Source organism: Martes martes, assembly GCF_963455335.1.
Source record: "Martes martes genome assembly, chromosome: 10".
Lineage (NCBI taxonomy): Eukaryota > Metazoa > Chordata > Mammalia > Carnivora > Mustelidae > Martes > Martes martes.
Genome location: NC_137898.1, coordinates 59,189,722 through 59,199,739, shown reverse-complemented (window position 1 = coordinate 59,199,739; position 10,018 = coordinate 59,189,722).

Genomic DNA, 10,018 nt, shown 5'->3' with positions numbered 1-10,018 from the left:
GGATTCCTTCTACTTCTCCCAAGGCTCCCCATGGGAAGTCTGAGGTGAGGGATGCCCTTTCCCAGACCTCTTTGGGGGAGGAATGTTTGCCTGTCAAGCATCTCTTGCTATGGGAAGCTCCCTCCCCCACCGCATGGTGATCTTGTTCATTTGAAGTGGGCATCCGACCCCGAGCTGACCAGTTAGAACCTCCATACAGACCTGTTACTGGTGATTGGTTTAGGGGAAACCAATCAAAGTTTTCTCTAGGAATTTTGGAGGAACCAGTCTGAAAGTTTCTCTCCCTTTTTCCTCTAGGATTATTAGTTGTGAGGGTCATGGAAGCCTGGTGCTTCTAGAAAGAACTTGCAGGTGAATGTAGGAAATAAGCAGAAAGTCAGGATGGAGGATACAAAAAGAGTGCTGATGGCATTGTTGTCACTGCTAGATTTAGTCAGGCCTCATCCAGGTCTATCTTCGACTTTTTCTTTACATTAACGTATAATACCTTTCTTGCCTACACCAGCTCTATTTGTCACTTGCAATCAAAGCAGCCCTGACCCCTAGGACACCAAAAGTACAGGCAACAGAAGAAAAAAACAGATAAATTGTATTTCATCAAGATTTAAAACTTTTGTGCAGAATGGGAGAGATTTACAAATCATGTATCTGGAAAAAAGATGAATATCCAAACCACACAAAGAACTCCCACAACTCAACAACAAAAAAGCCAAACAACCCAATTCAAAAAATGGCAAAAGACTTGAATAGACATTTCTCCTAGGAAGACACACAGATGGCCAATAAGCACACAAAAAGCTGCTGCTCATCATTAGGGAGACTCAAGTCAAACCGATAATGAGAAACCACCTCACACTCATTATTAGGATGGCTATTTAAAACGAAACAAAACAAAACAAAAGACCAGGAAATAGCAAGTTCTGGGAAGGACACGGAGATGCTGGAACCCTTGTGCACTGCTGGTGGGAATGCAAAATGGCGCAGCCGCTGTGACAAACAGTATGGCGGTACCTCAAAAACCAACAAAGAACAACCCATAGGATTGCCTTCGAGATCCAGCAGTTTCACCTCTAGGTAAAAATAATTGAAACTTATTTGTAAACAGACTCAAACAGATATGCATACACCAATGTTCACAGCAGCATTATTCACAGTAGCCAAAAAGTAGAAAGAACCTAACTATCCATCAGCAGAAGAATGGATAAACAGCGGTCTATCCCTACAACAGAACACTAGTCAGCCTCCAAAAGGAAGGGAACTCTGACAGATGCTCTAACACGGATGAACCTTGGAAACACAATGCTGAACAAGATACAAAGGACAGATACTATATGAGTCCACCTATATGAGGTATCTAAAACACTCAAATTCATAGAGACAAAAGGAGAATACTGGTTACCTGGGGCTGGGGGAGAGAGAAGTGGGGTATTATTATTTAGTGGGTACAGTGTTTCAGTTTGGGATGACAAAAAAGTCCTAGAGATGGATGGTGATTTTGATTACACAATTACGTACTTAATGCCACTGAACTGTGTGTTCAAAAAAGGTTAAAATGGTAACTTTTAGGTGTGCCAAAAGAAACATATTTGGGGGGCGCCTGGGTGGCTTAGTTGGTTAAATAGCCAACTCTTGGTTTCGGCTCAGGTCATGATCTCAGTGTTGGTCGTGAGATGAAGCCCTGCATTGGGCTCTGTGCACAGTGTGGGGGGGGTGTCTGCTTGAGATTTTCTCTCCCTCTCTCCCCCTACCCCCGCTTGTGCATGTTTTCTCTCTAGAATGAATAAATCTTTATATATATGTATATACATACATGTGTATATACACACACATATGTGTGTATATACACATATATATGTATATGTATATATATATTTTTGTCTTTGTCCCCGATTCCTGACACAGAGCTCCTAAATTCCTCGGAATTTCCTGCATAATAGGAGCATCTTTTGTTCTAACGAGTTGACTCTTGGCTGGCCCCTGAATGATTTCAGGATGGGGGTGGTTGCCAGAAAGAACAAATCTTGATGAGAAACTTAGAACTTTCAGCCCTGCTCCCTAATCTCCAGGGAAAGGAAAGGGGCTGAAGATTGGGTCAGTTGCCAACGGCCAGTGATTTAAGCAATCATGTCTTTGTAATGGTGTCTTCAAAAAAAAAAAAAGGCAGGGTTTGGAGAGCTTCCAGGTTGGTGAACACGTCCAAGTGCTGGGAAGATTGTGTCCCTTCCCTCATACTTCACCCTATGTACCTCTTCCATTTGGCTGTTCCTGAGTTGTATCCTTTAAATAATCTGGTAGGGGGCGCCTGGGTAGCTCAGTCGGTTAAGCATCTGCCTTTGGGGCAGGTCATGATCCCAGGGTCATAGGATCAAGCCCCACATCAGGCTCCCTGCTCAGTGGAGAGTCTGCTTCTCCCTCTCCCTCTGCCCCTCCCCCTGCTTGTGCTCTCTCACTCAAACAAATAAAATCTTTAAAAAACCAATAATAATCTGGTAATAGTTCAATAAAGTGCTTTCCTGAGTTCTGTGAGCCATTCTAGCAAATTATCAAACCTGAGAAGGGGGTTGTAGGAACTCCTGAGATACAGCTAGTCAGTCAGAAGCATGCAAGTTCCAGGATTGGTGACTGGCATCTGAGTGGGGGGGGACAGTCTTGTCCTGTGGGACTGAACCCTTCCCCTGTGAGGTCTAGGCTACCCCCTCAGAGTTGATGTCAGAACTGGCTGACGTCAGGAGGGGAAAACCCTGCACAGTTGGCGATGCCTTCCTCTGGGACAAAGATCAGGCCGGCTGACTGCCCATTATAAAAGATTCCAGTTGCCTCAGGTCCAGGCTTCTTTCTCGGAAGGCAGCCCACTGTGTGTGCAGGCATTCATTACTCGGCCTTGTGTTCTACTGCCCTTGTGGGAACTGGGGCTTGCCGAGCCAGTGCTAATACCGACATTCTCCCTGCTTCTGTTGCTGAGGAACAAAGTTCTCCGTCTGCAACCAGGAGTCAGGTCTTCTGCCAGCATCTGTCAGAAGTGCAGTAGGCTAACCTGTCAGCTTGGATGGCCCTTCAAAGTTCTTGATGATCCTTGTTTCAGAATTGCTGGTGGGAGATGGAGGGAATTCATGTTTTCAACAATTTATTATGATAGTCAGCCGACTCAGGCTTGGAGGACTCTCGCCTTAGAGTGAAACTGTGGGAGAGTTGGCCTTCCTCCGGAGCTGGCCCTTTCCTCCTCTGGGAGGCTGCTTCTCCCTTTTTGCTCCAGATGCCAGGAAGCTCACAGTCAAATTTCTCTGTGCTTCTGCCCTAGCGTCCACATTAGTCTCAACCTTCTGTGCCCCTTGTATGTTCCTGCTTCTGTTTTCTGAAAAATCAATACATAATCCACCTGCCATAAAATCTACACTTTCAAAATGTACAATTCGGTGGCTTTTAGTATATTCTCAAGATTGTGTAACCATCCCCACTATCTAATTTCGGACCATTGCCCTTACCACAAAAGAAATCTTGTACCCGTTAGCACTTCTCATTCCTCTCTCCTTCCATCCTGTGGAAGTCACTTACTGACTTTCAGTATTTACAGATTTGCCCATTCGGGAGACTTCATGTAAATGGGAATCATAGAATACATGCCTTTTGGTTTCTGGCTTATTTCACTTAGCATAATGTCTTTAGGATTCATACATATATGTATGGCTCAGAACTCCATTTTCACAGGTGAGTAATATTCCAAGGGAGGGAAATACTATGTTTTGTTTGTCCATTTATCAGCTGACGAACATTTGGGTTGTTTCCACTTTTTGGTTAATATGGATAACACAGCAATGAACACTGTAGGAAGTATTTGCATGGATACGTGTTTCCAGCTTTCTTGGATATATACCCAAGAGAGGAATTGCTGGGTTCTATAGTAACTCTATGTTTAAGTTTTTGAGAAATTGCCAAACTGTTTTCCCAAGTGGCTGTGCCATTTCACACTCCCAGCAGCAATGTATGGGAGCTCCAATTTCTCCACTTCCTCTCTGACACTTGCTACTCTCTGTCTTTTCCATTAAAGTCACTGTAATGGGGGTAAAGTGGCATTATATTGTGATTTTGATTTCTATTGTCCTAATTACTGCTTTTTCATGTTGTCATTCCCATTCTAACATTTTATTTTATGTATTTCTTATCTGAGGTTTGACATTTTTAATGGAACCAGTGCCCCATGGAGTCAAGGGTTTTAGGGCTAGACTTCCCTGGGATACCTTATCTGCTACTATTAGCTGTATGACCTTGAACGAGTTACACATCCCTCTGAGCCTTGGGTTACCCATTTATTAAACATAGTATTTGCCTTTCATGGTTGTTGCTGTTACTGTAAAGGTATATCTATGATACAGCTGTGGCTTAGGTCTGGCACAAAGTAAGTCCTCAGTGAATCTCTCTAAGCCTGGGAGTCTGACAGGGAGGTTTCCAGGTGGGTCAGGAAACCCAGGATGGGGGCTGTTGGATTTTAACTTAGTATCTGCTTTATTCTAGCAACTTTTTACAACAGAGACATTTCAGGATGTCTCACACATCAGCCTCTCCGAGTCTCTATTTCCCCTTTGAGACATGAGAAATGAGACTGTGCCCCATGATGTCGAATGTTGGCGAATCTATAGGGTTCCTCCTAACATCTTTACAAGTTTTGTCTCCTGCTTCAACCATCAGACTAGCTGCTGCCTAGAGGAGTGTCTCCTCCCTCAGACGAAGGGCTCTCCAGGGTGAGGCGGGAAAGGAATTAACACTTTGTAGGAACCTACAGTAATGCTTCGTGCATGTGAGTTTTCAGGTATGCTCTAGCATCCCATTTTACAGGTGGGGAAACTGAAATTCCAAGAAGTTAGGTAACTTGTCTGAGATCACACAGCCAGCAAATACTGGTGTCTAGGTTCAAACCTAGCTCTGATTTCAACATCTGATTTCTTTTCCCTGTGCAGAGTGTTCCCCCCATCTCTGCCCCTTAATTGGAGGTGCTCAGGAAAACTTTGCTGACCTGAATGGCTGGTTCTCAACCCCCTGGCTCAGCAGAGTCAATGTCATCCCTTTGGGCTGAGATCTGCCTCCTAGACACCGCAGGTCAGTTCACTCCTGGAGCCACAGAACAGCCCTCACTCAGTCCCAGCTTCCCCCCGCCAAACAAGTGCTGCGCTGGAAGTCAGGGTACCAGGATCTGCCCGCACTACTAGAGACGCAAGCCACCCAGGGCTCAGCACTCATCCCAAGTTGGCTAAGTGGAAGGTTGCACCTACTTACTCCTGGGTCCCTGGCATCCAGCACAGCGCTGGGCTCAGAGACCACAGACCTAGCCTAGGCCATCTCCACAGACCCACAGCTGCACCCTGGCCAGGCCTGCCCTCCCATGGCAGTTGCTAGTGACAAGGCCAGCCCTGGGGGAGGGGGAACAGGAGGCCACCTCCATTTGCCTAGGCTGGGGCTCTGGCCCTTACCAGAAATGCCAACAGTCAGAGAGGAAGAGTCTGAGCTGGGCCACCAGTACCCACCCCAGACTGAAATAGGAACCCATTTCAGAGACAAATGGGGAAATGGGCCCGGGACCAGAGAGCTGGGGTGGAGTGTCACTGGGGAGAACTCTGTAGACACAGCTGCCTGAGAGTCTTGTCTGGCCTCTGCTACAGAGAGCACCAGTCACCAGACTCTGCCGACTCATCCCTCCTCTGGGGAGGACAAATTCGAATCCCAGGTCTCACGCTTTAAATTCTCTGAACCTCAGCTTCCTCAACTGCAAAATGGAGAGAACAACAAGCTTGGCTGTATTCGTTGGTTCAGTCTCAGAACTTTGGAGCACTTGGCACCTAGTAGGTGCTCAATAAATGGCAGCCATTGCTGTCCTCACTTCACCTGCTCTTTCAGCTCAATACTGCCTGACTGACTCATTCATTTGTTCTCTCCTTCATTTATTCATCCGGCCAACCAGCCAGCACATGCCCACTAGGTGAGTCACAACAGTTAAGAATAAAGTCTCTGAGTCGGGTCACGGTTAAAAAACTCCAGAAATGCCATTAGTTGGCTGGGTAACCCTGGGAAAGCCACTTCCCCTCACTCAGACTTCATTTCCTACGTGTAAGATGGGAATCATAAGAGCACCTCTGGAGGGGGCTGGATGGGAGAACGGCATGACAGCAGCCAGCCCAGAGTCTTGGAAGGAAAGGTGGGTGGCAGGTGAGCCACACAGAGGAGCCAGGCAAGGCGCCAGCCCTGCAGACCACGCCAGCCTGGGAGCGACAGGCAGGCAGGCCTCTAGGGACAGTCACAGGATGAGGCGACGGCGGGTGGGAGGGAAGAAGAGTCAGCAGGCTCAGAGACAATTGCTAGGTTTCTGGACCATGGCCTGCTCCCTTCCTGGTAAACTAAGAAGCAGTGAGGAAACACACACACACACACACACACACACACACACACACACACACACATACACACACTGATTGTAGGAAGTGTAGAGGAGAAAAGCCCTAGCCAAACAGGGAGCCTTGGGCAGTGTGGGGTTACCCCACCCAGCCAGGCCAGGGGAACATGTCCACGTACACACATTGCACACATGTGCGCACACACTCACAAGCTGCACGGTCTCGCTTGTGCATCCACCCCCAAGGGCTTGCACACATAGGCACATGCCCCCTCAGAGTCACACACTTTGTAGTCTGCAAAGAGCCTTCTCATTTATCATCTCATTCCATACGGAGGGGTGAGAGGTTGTCCCTGAATTGGCCTGGGACGCGTTCCGGAGCAGACATGATATGTGACTCCCAGACGTCTTCAGGACACACCCAGGGCCCATCCCAGGTCTGTGCTGCATCAGTGTCCCCTGCCCCCCAACCCCGGAGGTGTTAGCAGGAGCTAGACGGCACCAGAAACCCCAGGAAGGTTTGAACGCAGCCTCCTTCCCCAGATTTACTTACTCACTCCACTTCACTCTCCTTCAGCAAGTCACACTGCGCCTCAAGAACTCACGTTCCCCACCAGTCACACGTGGTCGGCTCTAGGCGGTCTAGCGATTTAGCTGGGATGGCAGAGGCAAGAGTTTCCCAACCGCCTTTTCTGTGGACGCCCATCGGGTCACCTAATCTTTCTTAGCCTCTCCCACCGTAGACTCTCAGAGGTCTCTGAGGGCAGAACTCAGCCTCCTTCCTAGGGGACCCTCACCAGCATACAATACCTAACAGTTTTCAATCCTCAGGGGGCGTCATTGTTATCCCCATTTTATAGAGTGAGAATTGAGGCCTTAAGAGGGAACATGTCCTGTGCCACTCGAAACTCAAAACCAGATGAACATGGCTCCCAATTCTATCTTCACTATTCTACACCCCCGCCCCCCCCCCCCGCCCAGTACCGAAGTCTTCAACTCCTCTGCCCTGTGCGGCCTGCAGGCTCCAGGTACAACCAGGACCAGGAAGGGAGGAAGACCCCCGCGTCTTCTCCCACCCCCACTCCAGCCTGTGACCAGCCACAATGGCTGCAAGGGGGACTGTGGGTGAAGCCTTGAGAGGAGGTGGGAGCTCAGGGGCATTGACCCAGAACACTCACCCAGCAGTTAGTAAGCTCCACGTTGGTCCACGAAGTGTTGGGGCAAATTCTGACTCCTAGAACAACCCCTAGAGCTAGCCAGTTCCTGCGCCACAAACTGTCACGCGCACGTTTCACAGAAGTCCAAGGAGGTAGCAAGAAACCAAGAAATCAAGGAGGGGAAGTAACTTGCCGCAGCACAAAGATGGCAAGAGGCAGGGCTGGGGCTCAAATCCCAAGAACCAGTCAAGCTCATTCAGCCACTACCCAGTTGTGAGCAGGGACCCCCATCATCTGGGTGTGCTTACCTGGGTGTGCTCGCCCATTTAGTCTGAGGGCTGTTGGGATGAGAGTCTGAGATTGCCTTTCATGGTGACACAGGGAGGCACTCCTCAGTAACCATTTTTCTCCTCCTCCTTTCTGCCCTATCCCTCAGCCCTCTCCTGGCCTTTCTCAGAAAGGTCTGGAGAGAGTCCTGGCCCTGCTTCTTGTTGCCATCGGGAGCAACTGACCTGATTTTCTTTAATAGTGTCTGGAAGATCCATTAAGAGAGGCTGAGACCCTGAGTTAACAGCTCTGTCATCTACAGCTCTGACTCCAGATGCCACCCGCTCCTCCTAAGGGCCTAAGATGACTCCTTGGATTGAAGGTGATTCGGAGAAAAAACGGCTGAGCCTGGGCCACCATCCTCTTGACAGCTGTAACCCACCTTCAAGCTTGGGCTTGATGAGAAGGCGGACAGGGTGGCTCTGCCTAGAGCCAGTGGTGGCCTGGGACAGCCCCTCCCCCTCCAGAAGACTGGTTCCCCTCCTCCTCCTCCTCCTCCTTCTTCTTCTTCTCTCTCTTTTTTTTTTTTTTTTTTTTGGTCTTGTTTTGTTTTTACAAATACTTATTGGGTACTTACTCTGCCCAGGTAATGTCCATAAAATGAACACAAAACAAAGCCCCACCCTCACACCACTGACATTCTACCAGGGAGACCAGTCTATTTTAGTTAATGAGTTTAGTAACTACAGAGCAGGTCAGGTAGTGCGCTGGAGAGCGACATCAGGAAGGGTAAGGAGGACAAAGCGCCAGGGGCTTGCAATCTCAGCCAAGCTGGACAGGTGCCATCACCTCCCCCCCCCCAGCCCAGAGGAGACCCCAAGCCCTGAGTCCCCATTCTGTACCACGCCCTGCCTCAGGGGTTCTCAGAAGTAGGCCCGGGCTCCAGGGCACAGGCCTTAGCTCAGGACCATCAGGGCTCTGGCATGGAGCATCCTGAGCCTGCCTTCCTCTCATGGCCATGGGGAAGCCTTCTGAAGGCTCCACATTCTCCAGTCAACTCCAGTGTCCCAGTGTTGAGAGGGCACAAGGCCCTGATAGGCACAGGTAGGGACTGGCCTGGATCCCACAACGGGGCAAAGGTGTCCTTGCTCCCCCTCCCGCCTTCTCCCCTGGCATGTCCACAAGGGCAGACTCAGGGCTGAGCCTCAGGGCAGAGCACTGGCCTATGGGGGCTGTCTGTGCCCTCAGCCAGCTCCTGGCAAATGACTGTGAGGTGTTCCTCCGTTGGGCCTACCTGGTAGTCACAGCCTGCCCCATCCTCCCAGCGTGGACTGGCCAAAATGTCCTTCTCTAAGCCCCGGGGTGCTGCGACCACTTCTCCCCAGCTCAAGCTCAGGTGACTAGGGTTTTGGTTAACTCTGCCTCACCCTGCTGTCTGACTTCAGGCAGGTCCCATCTCTTTGTGGGCCTTGGTTTCTTCATCCGTCTGACAGAGGAAATGCAGACCCCTGTACCCCTTTCTGTCATAAAGAAGGAGCAAGCCACTGGCAAGAGGGCAGTTTGCAAACTTCTTGGTGCTATCCATGTGACAGGGGATATTATATCCTTGACACCCCTGCTTGTCTGAAAAACAGCCTCCTCATGCTTGTGGGACCCTGACGTAGCCCCCAGAGCAGGCCCTTGATGCTTAATGGGATCTGAGTGTAAATTCAAAAAAGACAAAAGCACCTCTGTTCCCAGCCCGACAGCCAACAGTCGACAGGAAAAGCCTCTCCTCTTTAAGAAGATGAGGAGGGAGACATGGAGAGGGACAAGGCTAGGAGGTCTGGGGAAGGCAATTCCAGGAGGAGAAGGTGGAGGCTTGAGGTAGGTGTAAGGGTCACTCTCCTCTGTCTCAGGCCCCGGGGCTAGGAGAGGATGAAACTAGATGAATGTTGGGTACATGTGGTCTACAAGGGAGGGGGGTGTCCGCCATGTGTGGGTTTGACCCGGAAACTGTACAGGTATTCACAGGGGCACACGTGTTTAGAATTGCACCCGTGTGTCTAGGGCACACATGTGTGCCCATGGGAGTGGCCCTGGAATGTCTATGTTTGTTCACACACATGACAGCCCGTGTCTGTGTCTCTGTGTGTGATACACACATGTGCCCACTCCTGTGAACTTCTGGTTCACAAGCCTTGTTTTCCCAGGAGATTTGTGGGGTCCTGGTCCC